Source organism: Tiliqua scincoides, chromosome 7 (assembly GCF_035046505.1).
Source record: "Tiliqua scincoides isolate rTilSci1 chromosome 7, rTilSci1.hap2, whole genome shotgun sequence".
Taxonomy (NCBI): Eukaryota; Metazoa; Chordata; class Lepidosauria; order Squamata; family Scincidae; genus Tiliqua; species Tiliqua scincoides.
In genome coordinates, this window is record NC_089827.1 from 65,710,729 (window position 1) to 65,730,758 (window position 20,030).

The 20,030-nt window shown below is 45.0% G+C and overlaps 1 long non-coding RNA gene and 1 pseudogene across 1 annotated transcript; both read left to right on the plus strand.

Moving 5' to 3' along the window:
- Nucleotides 1–270: 270 nt before the first annotated feature.
- On the plus strand, nt 271–389 carry LOC136657973 (5S ribosomal RNA; annotated as a pseudogene).
- A 3,296-nt stretch (nt 390–3,685) lies between these two features.
- LOC136657439 (uncharacterized) lies at nt 3,686–17,385 on the plus strand. The gene is made up of 3 exons (XR_010794756.1): nt 3,686–3,767; nt 11,229–11,349; nt 15,366–17,385. It is a non-coding gene; the product is annotated as an uncharacterized lncRNA (long non-coding RNA).
- Nucleotides 17,386–20,030: the final 2,645 nt, after the last annotated feature.

The window sequence follows — 20,030 nt, forward strand, 5'->3', positions numbered from 1 at the left end:
CATCAGGTTTAAGGCTTGGAAGTTCCCACTGGTAGCATGTGCAGGAATGTCCATTGCTTCTAGGAAAGTGGTCTTCAACCTTTTTCATGCCACAACACCAATAAATAAATAAAGTATAAGACTGGAGACCCACCGCTGTTCCTGCCACCTCCCAGGATCTGATTCACCCATCCTGCCTGCCCTGTTTCCCCCAATTTTTTTGTCGTCACATCAACCCTCTGCGGTAGTAGCCTCAGCACCACAGGAGCTGCAGGGCAAGACAGCAAGAAGATGCACAGGATTATTACCCTGCACATGCCCGATCTCGTCTGATCTTGGAAGCTAAGCAGGGTCAGGCCTGGTTAGTACTTGGATGGGAGACCACTTGGGAATACTGGGTGCTGTAGGCTTATACCATAGTCTTTCGAGACTGAAGGTTGCCAACCATAAATAAAGGAACTCAGTTTTGATGAGGAACTACCATGATTGGATTGGATCCAAGCCCTCTCTTGCAAAGGCTTTGAAAGTTTGCTGTGACTCCCCAGATGAGGCTTTGTGACCCCACTGGGGTTGAAGAACATGGTGAGTCTCTAGGAGATATGAGAAATTCCTTAGCACTGGTATGCGGGAAGGGAAGGAAGCAAAGGGGTGGTGTGAGGAGGGGGCTCACATGGAAAGGTCAGTGGGATCATTAGGTCATCAGGACATGATGAGATCTGAATTTCAGAATTGGATTCTGGCAAGGTGAGGTCTCTCTTGCAAGGAAAAGAATGAATGGAATGGGTGAAGATTTGAATTGGGGGAGTGATTTTATAGGAAAGGAGAGAGAAGGGGGCAATTTGGTGCTCTGCTTCAGACAGCAAATGTTATGGTTCCCCTTTACCTACCAGGAACTGAATGAAGATGGGTCCTAATATATTTCTCTTTGTCCTGAGCTTGACACAGAGTTGGTGAGTATTGCTAATGTATTATTGAGTTCTATTTCAAAACATGAATATTTATTACTAATAAAACTGCTCTTGTATGTAGTGATTTCCTCACCCCCCCGCCCTTTCCTGACTTCACCATTTTCCCTAAAAAGCAAGGGAATTAAAAAGATTAAGGGCAAAGTGGGTTTTGTTGTTGTGCTCGTTTAATTTTGGCAGCTTTAGTTTTTCCGTTTAATGCTTGCAGAGAAAGGCTGAATAGATGTAATTAATGTGTCTACAATTATGTACTGTATTTCAATAGCTATAAACAAACAGAGTTGCATTTATTAATATAAAAAGCTATGCAAATGGCTGCTCTTTTGATTGTAGCACTATCAGAAAAATTAAAGCAACGATACACTGTGATTAATTGATTCAGGATGGGTTTTGTGGAGTAATTCTGTGTTTAATGAGTTTCCATCAATTTAATCTTGCTATCCATTTTCACTTGCACATGTGAAAAATGCACATTTTTGACCAAGTGATGTACAGCTTTGTAAAATATAAAATATAAACATTTTACAATGTAAAATGTAAAACGGGGGCTTGTTCTCATCAAGTACCTTTTCAGTAGTTTTTAAGTATGTTCAATGAACTCATTAATAGATTGGCGTGACCTTTCTTAGACCCTTAAGAACATGAGATAGTAAATTAACAGCGTGCATACTATTCACATTTAAAGAAGCTGGATTACATTGTCAAAGGACGGTGGGATTAATTTTATTTAATGTCGTCAAGAAATATTAACTGACCATTGAAATCATGTTTGCGTTATCAGAGATGGCTATAAATTTGTAATCTATTGGTGCTGGTGTTTAATTAATGCTTGCAGTTTCATAATGATTGAGAGAAAAGGCTGTTGGTTGGTAATTCACATAGTACATAATCCATGAATGAGAGTTGATCCAGTGCACAATCTTTTGGCATCTAAGGAGGCATGCTAAGAGGTATTCTCTCTTACTTAGTGATGTGCCAGCCTCTGCTCCTTCTGCTTCCTGCATTGGAAAAGGGGAATAAAGTGCATCTATGACCCTCAATCGCCATCATTTTGTCCCACATATCTCTATGGATGCTCTGCAGTTTCCTTGGTTGTCCTGCACTTCTCCTGCATGTCACACATGTGCCTAGGGAGGTCAAGATTTTTTCGACCTGCTTTTTGTATGACCCTGGGGTCTTTCTTTTTCTGGCGGGAGCCCCATTTTTCCTTGATCGCCATCATCTTGTCCCATGTATCACTGTGGATGTTCTACAGTTTCCTTGGCTGTCCTGCACTTCAGGCCTGACCTCCATTTTTCCTCGCTCGCCAGACTATTTTGTAATAGTGCAGACTATTCTGATGTGGCTGCATGCTATGGGAGGTGGGGAAGGATAGGATTGAGCTCTAGGTTTATTCAACAGTAGTACCTGTTTGAACCTACAATTTGCCCTAAGATCATAGTGTGGAGGTAGAGGATATTTCACTCTTCATGCTGTGTACCTGCTGAAGACTGCCTATCCAAAGAGCGTTTTGGAAATAAGTCAAATAATAATCCCTTGCTAACTAGGCGAGAGACACTATTCAAGTGGTGTCCCTCTTATATTTAGCAGAGGAGAGTAATTGTCCCTCTCCACCCCTGCACAGTATCTTTTCTAGTGGCTGTTTGCTGGTGTTCTTCTGAATCTTTTTAGATCCTGAGCCCTTTTGGGACAGGGATCCATTTAGTTGTTTGACTTTGGGCACAATCTTGACCCTCACTTGGGCCGATGCAAGTCCCTTGTGCCAGCCCAGGAGTGTCACAAAAGAGGCGTAAAACACATTTGCAGCACTCTGAGGGGAGAAAGGCAGCACACAGACTTGGGCTGACCTTCCTGTGCCGATGCAAGCCCCAAGGAGGTGATACCTCCCCAAGGGTCTGAGGAGACGTGGGGAGGGCAGGGAGGAGGTGGAAAGGAGGCGTTTCGGCCCAGGGGGAGAGTGGGTGGCGGCCATTCCCAGGGGAGGGTGGGGAGCGGGAGGCGGGGCCAGGATCCGGCAGTTATGTCAGATCCTGACCCTGTTCCCAGGCAACCCAGGACAGTGCCAGCTGCTCGGATCTGCGTCATCTCGTCAGGTGGTGCAGATCTGAGTAGACCCATTGGGGCCATTGCAGTGCAACATGAGGTAAGGGGAAAGGTTTACCCTTGCCGCAGGCTGCACTGCTTTTGCCCCAACTTGTGCTGGATGCAGCGCAGACCCGCTGGCCTGCCAGTTTCCAGCAGAAGTTAGGATTACGCCCTAACTTTGTAAACTGCTTTGTGAACTTTTTGTTGAAAAGCGGTATATAAATACTGTTGGCAACAACAACAAGGATGGAAGGTCTTCACACGTAAACACAACAACAGAAAGATAGTTTAAAACATGGCTCAGATCCAAAGGCAATGGCCTGGTCTGGCTTGCAGGCCCCTGTAGGAGAATTTTTTCACGTCTTTGTTTAATAGGAAAGAAGCAGTAGCAGTAGGCACAATCCCAGAACGAGTATATCTGTGTGATCTTCAAAGTCCATTCAGTCTAATTAAATCTTCTCAGTGGGTCCACTTAGTCATGTGAAATAAGACTACCTCTGTTGGCCTTTTTCAGATTATGTGCAATCAAAGGGGAAAGTCACCTTGGCTTCCTAATGGCAGGGATAAATTTGTCCTCTCTTTTTACCCTGACAGAAAATCACTGCCGTCTGCATTGCTTCAGCTATCACATGCACTGTGGCTTCACAGCCGTCCAGCGGGAGATTGATTTCTACAAATGGAATCGTCCTGATGGCAGATGGAAGTCATATCTCCCCAAACCGAATCGCACTCCTCTGTGTAAGTGATCTTTCTCACATGTGGAAACCCATTAGCTGGGTGAAGACAGTGGGGAATTGAATCATGACATAATCCAGGGATATCTTCTGGACAGAGAGGAAGTGGCCGGGGCTAATGGATTGATTGATGAAGGCAAAGAAACCACAAATGAATATAAGAGACGTCAAATTAAAAGCAAATTTAATTCACAAACTGAAGCCACGTTTAGCTCACATTCATGATCTCACACAAACAGGCAGAAGTCAGGAAGTCCTTCAGGCAAGGAAATGTCTTGTTTTGACTTTTTCTGCCTTGGCTTGGTTTATGCCTGAAATATTAATATGATTTTAAAAAGCTGTGTTCCATTTTTAATTTTGTAATGTAGTATTCTAGGACGCAATGTAGTATTTTGTATTTTGTAATGTATTTTGTATTTTGTATTTTGTAATGGTATTTTGTAATTTTGTAATGTAGTATTCTAGTATTCTAGGATTATATATATAATTTAAAAATATTGGGTGCTGCAGCTTTCCCATGGCAATGGAACATGAACCAGAAAGTATATTTAAGAGCCCAATCCTATTCTCTCTCTCCCCCCCCCCCCACTGATGCAGTGGCACCAAAATGTCTCCCACTACAATCTGGGGGGGGGGGGTTTGCTGAGGTCTCCTCTGGTTAAGGCAACAATTGTTCCCTTACCTGTGGGTAAGCTTCCATAGTGCAGGAGGGAGGGTCTACTTAGACCAGCACTAGCTAAACAGCTAGCATAAGTCTGCGTGGACCCACACCGCAGGACTGGATTTAGAAAGGGGGTTAGGATTTGGTGGCTGCCACTGCAGCCAACCCCACCCTATTCCTGTACCTGATCTGTCCATCCCCTGCCCCTATTGCTGCCCCATTACACCCTCCCCCACTCACATTGCTGCATTGCTTTGCCCTCCCCCACCCTATTCCATCCCTCCGCTCTCCCCCCACCACCATACCTTCAGTGGCAAGTGACTCTGGATCCTCTGGCCCTGGTGGGAAGATTCCAGCCTTCCCACCAGTGTGCAACAGAGCATGATGATGGAACACCTGTTATGACTTTACGGCAGTCAGCACAGATGAAGGTAGTGCGCTGACATTGCCCAGCCTGGATAGGACTGAGCTGTAAGTATAGCAGAATACACTTCATTATATGTGGATGGGGAACTGCATGCCTCAAGTCTCTCCTTGTGTAAAAACAGAAATACAAACAATATACTCTCCTTGTACAAAGAGAAATAGCTTGTACGCATAGAAAGTGATATCAAAGATAAAACTGGCTACGACCCCTTGTTGTCACATGTTGGTTTTACATGGACATTGTCGAGCAGCCATTCTCATTTGCTTTCTGAAGCCGTTCCGTTCAAGAGTGCTGCCCCATGTAATTTTTTCTTAACATGATATTCCAAATTAATTCGATTTCCAGTCTGGAGTAATTAACTTTTCAAAATGTATAGTGGCGCGTGCAGGAATTTCAGGGTTATCCTCTCAAACAAGGCAGTGACAATGGGACCTGTTCCGTCTCGGAGCTGGTGACTTGACACCTTGGCATTCAGAGCTGAAGGATACAAACACAATGATGCCTTACGATTGTAGCTCACAGGAGAGTTGCCACTAATCACTTTTGTCCTTTTCCATTTAAGGATGTCTCCGTTCATTGGCAGGGTAACCATTTCTCAGTGTTTGACACAGGCGGGTGAATTTCCTGTCACTGTGGCTTCTGAACTCGTTTGTCAATGATGTTAATAACCTCGGTGACTGCTAATGAAATCAGGCAGGGAGAGGAGTTGCATTTTATTTTACAGTAATGCACCTAGCAAACAAAGTTCAGTTATAGGAATGAAAGTTTGGGTCCACTAAGTGGTGTGATCAATCAAGTAACAATGTAATCTCAGGCAAACATTTGTCCACTTGATTAAGCTGTACGGGGCCCATAGCCAAATGAAACCCTGGGATTAAGAGTTTTGAAGAGTCTTGCCTTCTGATCTGCACCCAAAAGTTGGCTGATAGGATGCAAGTTGCACAGGGATGACCCTGTGTGTTCATAGTAACCATGTGGGATATGGTCATATCTTCCATTCACAGATTCCATTCCCATCTTGCTCTCAACTGGGCAGCTGTCCTTTCTAACCCCAGAAATTTTAGACTGTATCAATGATCTAGTACTCCTTCATGCTTCTAACATCCCATGTGGACCAGAGGTGGTCCATCAAGACCAGAGATAGACATGAGGTGTACCTGAAGAAGCAGGTGAGGGACGCAGAGAACTAACAGGGTACTTCTCATATCCTACATCAGTGGTTCCCAAACTTATCTTCATTGCACCACCCTCTGTGATGCAGGCATGAAGCTTGACACCTGGAAGTAGCTGGTGATTACACCACTACCAATTACTTCTGGGTTGCGAGCACACAATGCAACCCATAAACTGGTGGTAAGAAGCTCAGAGTGGGCAGGTGGGCTCTTCATGCAGCAAAAAATCTTGCACATGGAGCTCTGCCCACCGAACAGAACCTCTTACTGCCATTTTCTGGGTCATGTCATATGCTTGCTGCCAGGTAGTGGGTGTCCTGCAATGTGTGGTCACTGCGCCACCCCAGGGAATCACAGCACCCCCTTTGGGAACCTCTGCCCTACAACCATCCACCGCCTGCTCCACCCAGTTACTGCCTCATCCTTAGGTGATGCTACAGCAGACATAGAAGAGGAGGTGGGATGGAAATTACAATCTTGTTGCCAATCACTCTCCAGCAAACAGGAAGTGGACTGCTGCCTCTCCTTGCCGCCGCCTCCTCCACTGCACCATCACAGTTTTGAAGACAAGGTAGTTGATGGAGGAGGTGATGACAAAGCAGCAGCGGGAGGAATGGTATTGCTTATCCAAAAATCAAAAGTGGGGTGAAATTGGGCACTGCTGCAAGTACCTCCTTGGCATGGGCCAGACCTGCTACCCCATCAAATCTAAGTCTGTAGAGGACTTATGTCCACTGCAGACCAGTGGCATCACTAGGATTCGTGTCACCCAGTGCGGGAAGCCTGCGCATTACCCCATGCAGTGGGCGGGGCAACGCCTCAGGTGGTGGGCGTGGTGATGTACTATCACCCCGCCCCCACTGTTTTTTTTGGCTCTACCTTTTGATAGAACACAGATATTTCAATGTGGTTTGTTTCATTGCATTCTGCGTGAAATTAGGCATTGATTGATATATAAAACGATGGTCTTATTCCTCCAAATTCTGATTTTAGTGATTTTGAAAACTTGTAGAGTCTCTTTCTCACACACACACCTATGTCAACTTACTAATACCTTATTGCAGCAGTTCTCCAACTTTTAGCACTGGGACCCACTTTTTAGAATGACAATCTGTCCAGGACCCATTGGAAGTGATGTCATGGCCAGAAGTGACATCATCAAGCAAATTAAAATAAATAATTATAAATAATTAAATTAAAATTAAATAATTAAATAAGGGGAGCCAGTCCTGTTCCATCAAGTGAATCTACTCTGAAGTAAGTCCTATTGTGGTCAATGGGGCTTACTCTCAGGAAAGTGTGGGTGGAATTACAGCCTGTGAGCCCAATCCTAGGCATGTCTACTCTGAAGTAAGTCCCATAGTGGTCAATGGAGCTTACTCTGTAGCTTGCCTGCAATAACGCTCCCCCCACCCCCCCAAAAAAAAGAATCAGTGAGATTTCCAGCCCTCCCAGTGCCCAGTTTAAAGTTCTTCTGTTTCAGGCATATCAATACAAAGACCCACCTGGCTTTGCAAGTGCAAAATAGAAAATATTCCCCTTACCAGTTCAAGCCTCTTTTTGGTCCTTCTTAGTGGGCAGGGGGGGGGCTGCCTTCTGGAGCATTTGTTGTGCTCCAGTTCCATCAGATCGGGACCCTTCTGGTGTCCTCACATTCCCCTTTGCCTGCCCTGACCAAAAGGCAAGGCACGCCTGCCTACTCGTGAGTAAATGCGGCCATGTGGCTGAGTTTTCTTTCCATAGAGCTCAATAGACTGCAGGAGGGAGGGAGGGACTTCCTTCTCGGTGTTTTGGGGGCTGCAGTCATTTAATCAGGACCATTCTGACGTCCTTGGAGTCCTCTCTGCTTGCCCTTTCCGAGGGACTAAGGCAAGTTCACCTACTCATGAGTAAACACGGCCATGTGGCTTCGTTTCTGGCTCAATAGATGTAGTTGGGAGGGAGGCAGGGACTTCCTTCTTCCTTTTGTTTTTTTTGGGGCTGCATTCATTGGATCGGAGTGGATTCAGGTGTCATTGGATTCCTCCCAGCCTGCCTTTTCCGATGGACTATGGCAAGTATGCCTACTTGCGAGTAAACACGCGATACGGCTCACTTTCACTTTCCATAGGGATCCATGCATTTTTTTCCTTCTGTTTTTTTTGGCCATAGCTTTTGAAGGAAAGGAGCTATTTCAATTCTGTTTCTTGCACAGCACTCCGCTGGTAATTCCGCATCCAATGGGGTATGGCATGATGGGGTAGTGCCTAAAGCTGCAATGTGGGCGCGTCACCCCCCTGGCACGTCAACCGGTGCACCCCACACCCCCTGCACCCCCCTAGTGATGCCAGTGCTGTAGACTAATTAACCTGCCTTTTTCCCCAACAATGTCCCTAGCTCTGCAGAAAGTACCACTGGACCCCATCACCAGGGTGGCTTGCCTGATTGAACTGCAGAGGTCCTCATTACTCCCTGCTACAGTCAGCAGCTTTTCCAGCCACAGTATCAGCTCTGAGCAGCTCCTGGGCAGGACAGCCTCATACCCATCTCCAGCAGTTTCCATTCAGTTAGTTCATCCAGTCACTCCTCTTTCCCAGCCACAGCCTCTGCTAGTGATCCTCTCACCTTTATCCTTAAGGCTCTGATTATCCCTACTAGGTTGCAGTCGTGGGCCACACTCATTGCAGGCCACGGTTTTAACCCTATACCATCTGCACAAGTGGCCACGGCTGACACCATACCCTATCTCCTGGGGAGGGGGGGAGGAAATCTTCCACAATTCAAATACACTTGCTCAAGACGACCAATTTATCAGTGAAGGCATCTAAAGGTCTTATTCAACGAACCAGCCAGCAAACACAAGACTGGCAGAAACAGCTTGCACATTGGCCTGGGGAGATAAGAGCAATTGAAGCTGCGGGGAACGAGAGGAGATTAGGTATTAATAAATCTGAAGCCTGACACCCAAGGAGAAGAAACAAATACATGGGCAGGAAATGGGCACATGTAACCAAGCAACCACAACCACAGGCAAACTCCCCCACATCATTTCCTCAAATACCCTTCATAATGTTTTGCATGGTGACAACGGTGCTCTAGTTAGCTCAAGGAAGTTAATCCGTTCAGGTGGAGGAAGGAACCATTTCACGACTGGCACAGAGCTTTGTCTAAATGCCACGTAATGAAGTTCAACTCTCCATTTTAACCTTGCCAAAGACGGTGTGCCAACTTTTTTCTCGGAGAGTGGAGAGTCACTTTCTTTATTTTGATTGTGCTCGTCCAAAATGCCACAACTGTGGCTCTTTGCTTTGACGCCTCTGAGAAGAAATGTGCCTTTCTAAAGGCACAGGGACAGGTTTGCATAAAACAGAGTGGCCCAATGGGGGTCAACTGACACGTTTAACTGTAGTGTGATCAATGCCATTCAATTTCTGACCTTTCTCTTTCATCCACCTGCAGTCCTAAATAACCACCTTGCAATAGCAGTGTGTTATTGATGATTGGTTAAAAAGCACTAGTAAGTTCTGGAATGAGGTGTTCTATTGACATTTACCCAGTTTGTTTTTTTTTAAATAAAAAGACAGAGAATGATTCACAGGTCCTGAAAGCACACAAGCACAGCATCCTGATTGCAACACAAATCCTTAGCGCATACACCCACTCGACAGCCCTTGCTGATGAAGTTGGGTTCCTTTCTACCATCTTCAGATATGTTGCCATTTCACAAATCCCATCGTTTGGGATTTGCGGTGCTTGGTCATCAATGAGTGAATGACCTCATAACTTCATAAAACATTATTAAATCTGAACCCTAAAGCCTGTTTGATATGAGCGTTGAATTATATCAAAAAGACGATGATTAACCTGGATCGTTTGTTGTTAGTCTAGAGCAGGGGTGTCCAAAGTTTTTGGCAGGAGGGCCACATCATCTCTCTGACACTGTGTCGGGGGCCGAGAGAAAAAAGAATTAATTTACATTTAAAATTTGGATAAATTTACAGAAGTTTACATAAATGAATATATTAAAGATGAACTTATATAAATGAATGAAGGCCTTGCAATATCTCAAGGCCTTGCACAAAGCAAGCTGGCCTTTCCTTTGCTGGCCTTTCCTATAAAAGGCCTTGCACAAAGCAAGCTGGCCTTTCCTTTGCTGCCGCTACTGCATTACAGAACTGAAACAGCAAGCAGTGGAGGCAGCCCTCATTCCACAACTCATGCAAGAGGTCAAACAGTTGCCCTCATGCTGAGAGCAGTTGCATCGGGCCAGTGTGGGCTACAACAAATTTCTGGAGGGCCAGAGGCTCATTGGAGACTGGGGGCTCCCTGAGGGTCGCATTGAGAGGCTTTGAGGACCGCAAGTGGCCCCGGGGCCGGGGTTTGGGCACCCCTGGTCTAGAGAAACTGCTCCGCAGTAGGTTCCTATTCAATAATTTTAGTGAATGAACAAACATGTTAAGAACGGCTTACTAAGGCTGCAGTCCTATGTGCAGTTTTTAAGGAATAATCATCACTGGACACAGTGGGATGTGTAATTTTAAGAAATCTTGCCTAGCATTTGTTTGGAAGATTCCAAATGGAATTTGGAGACCAGGTTGCTGAATTTGTATGCTAATACAAATTAGCATACAAATTATATATATATAATTTGCTATATATTAGCAGCTTTTTGCTCTGTGATTGCATGTAAATCACTTCCTGTGTAAAAGAGATTAACATGGCATATGGCGCATTCAGTATGCGCAGCAGAACATATGTGAATTTTAATCCTGGTCAGACCCACTTGTCTGTTTGAATGGATGGGACAATTCCATGTCCTGCAGTATCCTAAACCATTGTAGTTGTCTTGGTGACACATTATTTCCTTGTTTTTTTAATGGCTTAGTTTTGGATTTAATCTGTTTTGATTTTCCTAGTACATTTTTTTTTTCTTCAAATAAGCCAGAGTAATCGTTAGATGCAGAGTGCATTGACTACTGTCACATATGTTTTTTTTTAAATAATATGCAAGTGGGCAGGTGTCCTTGAATTAAAGTAAGATAACCTGCCCCAAGAAAGAGCAGCTTCCTTTTCATAGAAAACTATTAATCTACACTTCCTTTTTTGTATATGATTACTATAACTTGATTAGAGAAGAATATGAATGGAAAGAAAGAAATGTGTTATTTTTGTCATGATGACCCTCTGCAAACTCTAATCCTTAACCAGTCTCTTGTATTTTATTAGAATTAGTCTGTGGAGCTCATTGCCACAGTATGTGGTGATTATGTCTGGCCTAGATGCCTTTCAAAGGAGATTGGACAGATTCATGGAGGAAAAGACCATCACAGGTTACAAGCTATGAAAGGTATGTGCAACCTCCTGGTTTTAGAAATAGGTTACCTCAGAAGGCCAGGTGCAAGGAGTGGAACCAGAATGCAGGTCTCTTGTTGTTTTGTGTGCTCCTGATGGCCACTGAGATGTAGGAAGCTGGACTAGATGGGCCTTGGCTTGTTACAGTGAGGCTCTTCTTATGTTCCTATAAGAGGTAGACCTGGGCTCTCATTCCAACTCTGTCCTCTGGAACCCTCTTCCAGGCAGGTAGACCTGGGCTCCCCTGGTACCCAACTTCACTCTCCATCCCGGAGGGCGCCCTTCCTCACTGGCTTGGCAGTTGGGGGGGGCACATGCCCATAGCCCTCCCTTTGGATCTGCCCCTGAGATGCACTGTTGATGCATACCAGTTCACTCTCATTCTCTGTTTTAGGGCACTTTGCTGTCTGGATTATCTAAGTCCATCTTCAGAAGACTGATGTCTGGCTGGTCCTACCATAGGTCAAGCCCAAGCGTAAGGGAGTGGCACCAGGATGTAGGTCTCTTGTTTTGAATGCTCCCTGAGGCAACTTGCGGGCCACTGTGAGATTCAGGAAGCTGGACTGGATGGGCCTTTGGCCTGATCCGATGGGGCTCTTTTAACTCTACGAACTTTTCCATGCAAGGTTACATAAATACATTGGTGCATTAATGCAGTAGCTTTGTATCCTCAAGCATCTCCTGATTTTCACAGGAGATTAGACAATTTATACAGTGAATAATTTGGGATTGTAGAATGGCATGCATAGAAACACATGGGGACAGACGTATAGACAAGAACCTGCAAGCCAGTAACTGTTCTTCTGTGGAATTAGTTAATTCATAGAATTCCCTTTCAAAGTGCACTGAATGTTTCCAGACCAAGCAGTTAATTGATTTCAAAGGCTGTTTCCTGTCCTATGCTTTTCTTAGGAACATATCATAGCCAGATTTCACATATGTGCAGCAATGAGGATGGAACACAGGAATACATTTTAAGAACAGAAGATGGATATCTTTTAATCATATCCTTCTTGGGAGGGCCTTTTTACTGTTTCCTGATGGACAGTTGAGTTCTGCAGCAGACAACTAAACAAACATGGTACAAGATTTGGTCAAAAGCTCAGCCACTATGGATTTCACATGTAAGGCCCTATTAGAATGCTGGTCGTGAATTGCATCGTGTACTGAGCAGATGAAACCCACGGGCAGCTGAGGAGATGAGACAGAACTGCTGTGGATAAACGAAAGCCCAGATCAAGCCCTAGTAAAAACTGCCAAATGGCACACAAAGCCTTCATTGAATAAAAGGTGACCAGAAAATCAGGATTGTCAAGCTATGCCTACCAATGCTGGGTGATAGGTTGGGGTGAGTGAACTGGTAGGAGCTTCACAAGTAAAATACATATAAACACCCTGGGAAGAGTAGCATGAAATGCCAGCACATGAAGATGTCTTCATGGCTTATTCTGAAGGAGAATGATGAATTAGCAGTTGATTATTTTATTTGTTGTAAATTCATGTCCTGCTGTCCAATGTTAGAAACTTATTGTGGCTACAATTCTTTAGTAGGCAAATGTAGCTGCTTTGGGTGCCCTCTGGGGAGAAAAGTGGGACAAAAAATTCACCAAATAAGTAAATAATGTTTGCCACCTCCTATGCATGCTTGCTTAGCCCAGCAGGCACTTGATGTCCACTGGCATGCAGAGCCGGCCTTTTGCCACTTACAGGCCACTTGCTCCAGCCTGTTGTCTTTTGTGATAGCTGGAAAGCACCCAGAGCCACTGGAATGCTTGTTCCAGCAGTACTAAGCGGTAATAGGATTGGGGCCTTAATAAAGGTGTTGCCCTTTTGAAATCCAACTGCCTTCTTGGGATATGGGAGCAGTATGGAAGTCTGATACATGTGATTGCTTCATTTTTATTGGAAGCATTGCGATGTGACAAGGCATGAAAAAGGGGGACATCATTTTGGTCTCAACAGAACTCTACTTCCCATACAAGGACAAATGTGGGTTACTGTCTTATTTCCACTGGTGCAGCTAATAGTTTTATTTCTGGTGGCGGGGGGTGGGGGTGGATATTAAAGTTGCTGAAAAGGTGGAAGAGGGAATGCTCTCCCAAAAACCATGCCTATGGTGAACTGTCCAATGGCTGGTTTCTCCTCCTCTTCATCATATTCATCATCAAAATAGTATTAATAATAAACACATCACACCTAGTTTGGCCTTGAGACTCTCTAGTTTCAATTAAAATACAATATAATGAATATACTAATGGAACACATTTTGCTTTGGAAGGAAGGAGAAGAAAGATTCTATAGATAGAAAGCACCAACATTTTTTACCCCAGAACTACATGAAAATAGTTGCTTTCTTCTGGGAAGTTTGATAGATTGGTTGAAATATCCTTTTATCAGTTTCTCTGAAATGTATTTTATCCAGGGTTTTTCTTCTGTCTCATGCAAAACATATGCTGGAATATTACTCATTACGGGGCCAGCAGGGTCTTCCAAGAATATTAACAATATTCATATCATAGGGGAAAAAAAAGAGGGTTCTATTGTTCCCAGCGACTTGAGAGAGAGATTGAGAGAGATCTCTCTGCCTTCCTTCTCTGTCTCATCAAAACGATTCGCTTGCTCTTCCCAAAACCTCCCATCTTGCCACCCAGGGTTCATAAAGCCCTATTTGGAGATAATAAAGAAATGCAGGACACAACATGTTTCAGGCTGATAATATTGATTCCAGGCTGCCTCCCGGCACATTCATGCACCCATATGTTCCAGCTGCAACATGACTTCCCGCTTCTGTGGCTGCTTGTTGAAACAGTTCCTCAGATCTCACATCACAGATCAAAGCTAATTGCCAATCCCACACTAATTGCTTCAGAGTTGAGAGCAGAGGGCACAGCGGAGGCAAAAGCAGGTTCATTCTGGCACCTGATTGTCACAATTCACTTAATGGAGAAGTAACTGGAGAAAATATGCAAATAAAGCAGGGATTGAGGCCTGGTCGACACATGCTGAATAATGAGAGGGGGAAATGCTGACGTGGTAGAACCACTTCAGACTCCCGATGGGCGTGCAATAGTTTAATAGGATCTTGCATTTCAAAACGCCTTGCAAATAGAAAACAAATGCAATAGGCCCAGAGCCAGGCCAGGACCTTTCTCTGGTATGCTTTTCTGAATTTCAAGAAGGTTTTGGCTTGTCCTATTCTGTATGGTTCAAATGTAGAAACATGTGTTCATTTCGGAGTGAATCATGCTCCGAAAGGAATCATCCTGTTTCAGACCTGCTTCACAGACCCCGAAATGAAGTGCTGTCACTCAGAAAAATTCAGAAGAAAAGCCATCTGAAGGGGCTGGGAGCTAATTCAGAGGGCTGGTTTCTTTAGTTGGGGGGCCACTTGTGTTCTTTCTCGGTCTATGCTGTTTTGGATAATGCTTGTTGAACCAGCTCTGCCCACATGCAAAGTGAGACAGGAACAAGGATGTCCCCCCACTCCTAGTCTGTCTTGCATGTTAGTGATTGCATGTGAGGAGATGGTTCATCCAAACCACTCTTCCCCTCCCTGCAATTATTAACAATGCAAGGCATGCAGAGAAGGGGAGACAGATGCACTCATTTCTGTCCCACATCATAGGTAAGAACCTAAGAAGAGCCCTGCTGGATCAGGCCAAGGATCTCTTTAGCTCAGCTTCCTGTATCTCACAGCAGCCCACCAGATTGCTCAGGGAACACACAAGACAACAAGATACTTGTACCCTGTTCTGCCTTGCATCTGGCATTCAGAGCTAGCCTACTTCCCAGCTGCAGACCTACCATTGTAGTCTGGGGGGCAAATGCCCCGGGCGTGAGGCTCTAGGACCCCACGGTTTTCCGAAAGCACAGTTTTTTAGTGTCAGGGAACCTCAGAGAGACATAGTAACTGTCTCTTCATTTCAATATTAAGTCCTCTTTGAATCTGTTCCCATCAATTTCAGTAGGTATGCTCCAACACCGCCTTGTAACTGCTTAATTTTTTTGCAGAAGCTGATGAAATCTACAGAAAAGGAAGCTCTCCACAATTCCATCCAAAGAGGTGCTGAAATGTTCACCCAGGAGCAACTGAACACTGTTAATGAGCACTGTGCCCCTTTGCTGGGCTACCCATTCTCACAAACAGCTCCAAAAGCACATTCCATATATGGAAAGCCTCAAGTAAGTTAGAGATAGAGGGCTGGTTTGCATTATTCTTGTCTGTCTTATCCCACTGACTGGAAGGAGGAAAATGAACGAAAGGTGCATCAAGGGTTGTGGAGGAAAGGTCCAGCACTGATTACAATGGGGAATGTTTACTTCTTTTTTTTATCATGAGCAGGTAATGGCTCAAATATAACTGTTCTGGAATGCAGGACAAAACAGGACAAATGTTAATATGCAATACAGAGGCAATAGCCGGACTGTGAATTTGACATCTCTTTTCACATTTCTGTGAATCTCATGTCTCTGCTCTTCATATCTGAGTTGTGGTAATTGTCACATGCTGGTTTCACACTCTCTTGTTTCATGCAGTTTTTGTCCTTGCTGGCTTTTTTTTGTGTTTTTCCTCTCTCAGCACTAGCTCTCAAAAGGGCTACTTACTTGAAATGGGTTCTTGTAAATAAATGAAAATAATAGCTGCATATTTGCAAAGTGCTTGCTCTGCCAAAGGAAGGCAGGCTGCCTTGAAATGAACTTCCTTTTTTTGCATTGTAATGATGTTTTTCTCTGAACCTGCTTGCAAAGGACCATCTGATTTCTGTCTTCTTCATATGTTTATGGTAACTGCTGTAGGACCTTTTTTAACAAGACATCAGCTGTTAGCAGGTGGAAAACAACGGAGAGCTTTGTAGTGCATAATCCTTATTTCTGCAGTTCTCACTAGAACACTAAACCCGTTCACAGTGCAATCCTAAGTTTCGCCTCCACCAGCGTGGCAGTCCCTGCACTGGGCAAAGGGGCCACAAAGTGTCACGTGTGCCTCCATTTTGCTCTAGCGGACTGGAATAGCTCCAAAAGAGGGGAAGGGGTCGCTTGCATGATGCGGCGAGGCTCCCTGCAAAACTTATTGCTTTACACCCCCTCTAGCTACACTACTGATGTCGCCTACTCTGAACTGTTGCATTATATTGGATTTGTTTATTGGTCTGATACACTAATAATGGCAGTTCAATGTTTGGTTGGAGGGAAAGAGTGAAATGGGGGCACCCTGGGGCACTCAAACCAGCCTCTCATGACTTGTTGGCTCAGGATAAAGATTCCCCCCCCCCTTGGTCCTAATTACTTCATTGATCCCAAGGCTTCATGATGCTGGCACACCTTCCTTGGCATATCTTTCAGGGGCATGGACAGTGAAGAGTAGAGGTGAGACATCTGTACAAAGTCACCAGCAGAAGGCATGGTTTCAGCCTTCTCACCTTGGCAGCAGCTATACCTGCCCTGAGTTGGGGCAATTCGCATTAACTAGCTAAGATGGTTAAAGAACAGCCATGCGCACTGCCAGCAAAATGGGGGGCACATTTTCCAACCTAGCTAGAGGCAGGTGAAATGGTAAGCACTGCAGGCGCTGCAGTGCGCCATGTGAGCAGCCCACTTGCCGTCGTAGCCATTCAGGGCAGCGACAGCAACGTTGAACCAAATGGTGTCTCCTGTGCATTGCTGTCACTGCCCAGAATGGCTTCGATGGTGAGTAGGAGGGACAGCTTAAATGGCACACTGCAGCAGTACTTTCCGTTTTACCCCCCCCCGCTACACTACTGAGTTCAACTCAGTTACTATGTCTTCATTCGGAATGGAGGGGTAGTGACAATTTTACTATTTAGAAAACCTGAGCTGTTAGAACAAAGCAGTGTGTGTGTGTGTGTGTGTGTGTGTGTGTGTGTGTGTGTATTAAGCAGGCAGTTCCCTGTATTGATGAATGGAGGAGACCGTGCTATTATTGACTCCGAAGCTCAAAGTCTATTAAAAACATGCTGCTCGGGACCCAGCGGCTGGTTCATTGACATCTCTGATTGACTTTGCTTAATGTTTTGGTCCTGATAATATATTTAGTTACTTTGACCGACGTGACGAGCTATAATGAAAAGGCAGTTTAAAAAGTTTGATGGTGTGTTGTAATGCACTACCAATGGAGGGAGAATTAACTCCCAGCAGGCGCGCACACACACACACACACACACACACACACACACACACACACACACACACACTCCCATCTAGCAGGCCAATGAGAAAAGATCATCCATACCTGACAGTGAACAAAGCCTTCTGTATGAATATCTAATCTTCCTAACAGGCAACAAATCCGGAGACAATAGAAATCACTAATAACTGAAGAATGAACTATGAGCCAGGAAAAAGCCATTGTGTCACACTGGACCCAAAGGATGTGCATATATAATAATGAAACATCTCACAGCCCGGTCCTATCCCTTGCCACTCCATAGCATGCACCCATGCCAACAGAGCACATGCTGGATGCTATGGAAGTATGGACTGGAAATAAAACACTTTTCTACTTACCCCTAGTATGCCTACCCCTACTACTTACCTTCTAGTATGCCACCTAATCACCTGTGGGTCTCCTTGGACCCATAGCTGTACCAGCAATGTAGCTGACATAAGTCCAAAAAGAGGAAGGGATGGGTTAGGAAACTGGAATAGGATCCAGCGTGCACCTTTACCACTGCCATCCATCCCCTCTAGCCTGTTCCCAACCCCTGCCTGCATCCCTCCTCACCCTAAATCTCCCCTCTCACAAGCTGCTGCCAGCTCCCTTGCACTTAGCAGTCGCATTACTATTTACAGTGCCACCACTTGTTGTGTTGGCAACCTTCAGTCTCGAAAGACTATGGTATCGCGCTCTGAATGGTGGTTCTGGAACAGCGTCTAGTGTGGCTGAAAAGGCTGATTCGGGAGTGACAATCCCTTCCACACTGGGAGCAAGTGCAGTCTGTCCCTGGTCTGTCTTCCTGGCTATGGGCCTTCCTTCTTTGCCTCTTTGCCTCAGTCTGTTGGCCAAGTGTCTCTTCAAACTGGGAAAGGCCATGCTGCACAGCCTGCCTCCAAGCGGGCCGCTCAGAGGCCAGGGTTTCCCACTTGTTGAGGTCCACTCCTAAGGCCGTCAGATCCCCCTTGCAGATGTCCTTGTATCACACCACCACTGCATATGTGACAACAGAACACGAGTTCCACTGTTAAAAATAGATGAAATAGATCAGAGGTGTCAAAAATACCGCAGGCCAAATGCATCCCCCAGAAGCAATTTATACAGTCTCCATTGTAATTGAGCTCTCCAAGCTTGATAATTGGGCTCTCTCTTATCTCGAAAATATGATGTGCACATTTTGTCTTTTTGTCATTTGCAGCTGAGTTTCTGTGTGAGAATAAAGTGCTCATTTCTGGTCATCATCTGCTTAAAGATGCCACTTCCAGCCCTCAGCAGGCACAACGAACGCTAACTTTGGCCCTTTGTATGAAATAAGTTTGACATCCCTGAAACAGCTGATAAGACAGGGGCCATCGGTTTTTGACTACCAAACTCGAAGGTACCTGAGGGCCAAACTACATGTGATGTTAATAACAACTGGGTTTTTACAAAAGAACATGTGCTTTTTTACAAAAGCGTGTTTGTAATGATGATTTGAACATCACATGCCTGGGCTTGGTCCTGGGTGTTGACAACGGACTTCTAATTCTGAAAATACTTTCATATGAAACACTGGTACTCAGCTCCCTTCAGTTGATTCTGAACCCGACACTCCACTCCTCCCAAAACAATGACTAGTGTTGTTATACTAGTATCTCAAGGGATCGACAGTTAATATTGAGCCATGGTACTCCGTTACTAGACCACATTGACCAAAGAGTCTCCACATCAGTGCAGAAGGGCTAAATACTGTGGTCCATATGGATGATGGCCGGATCCCAAAGGATCTCCTCTATGGAGAACTCGTGCAAGGAAAGCGCCCTACAGGTAGACCACAACTGCGATACAAGGACATCTGCAAGAGGGATCTGAAGGCCTTAGGAGTGGACCTCAACAAGTGGGAAACCCTGGCCTCTGAGTGGCCCGCTTGGAGGCAGGCTGTGCAGCATGGCCTTTCCCAGTTTGAAGAGACAAGTGGCCAACAGTCTGAGGCTAAGAGGCAAAGAAGGAAGGCCCATAGCCAGGGAGACAGACCAGGGACAGACTGCACTTGCTCCCGGTGTGGAAGGGATTGTCACTCCCGGATTGGCCTTTTCAGCCACACTAGACGCTGTGCCAGAACCACCTTTCAGAGCGCGATACCATAGTCTTTCGAGACTGAAGGTTGCCAATACAATACTAAATACCCAGAGATGACTCATCAGCAGCCATCATCACAATGTTGTCGTACTGATTCTTGACCTTTGCAAAGTTGTGGGTGGCAAGCCAGGTGGGTGGTCGATGAGGATTGATCATTTAGTCCCACTGAAGCATCGTCGGGCTTCTTGCTGATTTTGTAGCCTGTTCCGTTTTACATTTCATGCTTCCAGTTGTCATCATCCTTAAGTTCATTGATTACCCCCCTTTTATATTTTCCCTCTTTCATTACCAGGATTTGCTATACACAATGCCCTCTTCAGATGAAGTGCAATCCTGTAAGTAGCATTATACTAATCCCCTTTTTGAGTGGCAAACGAAGAATCTCT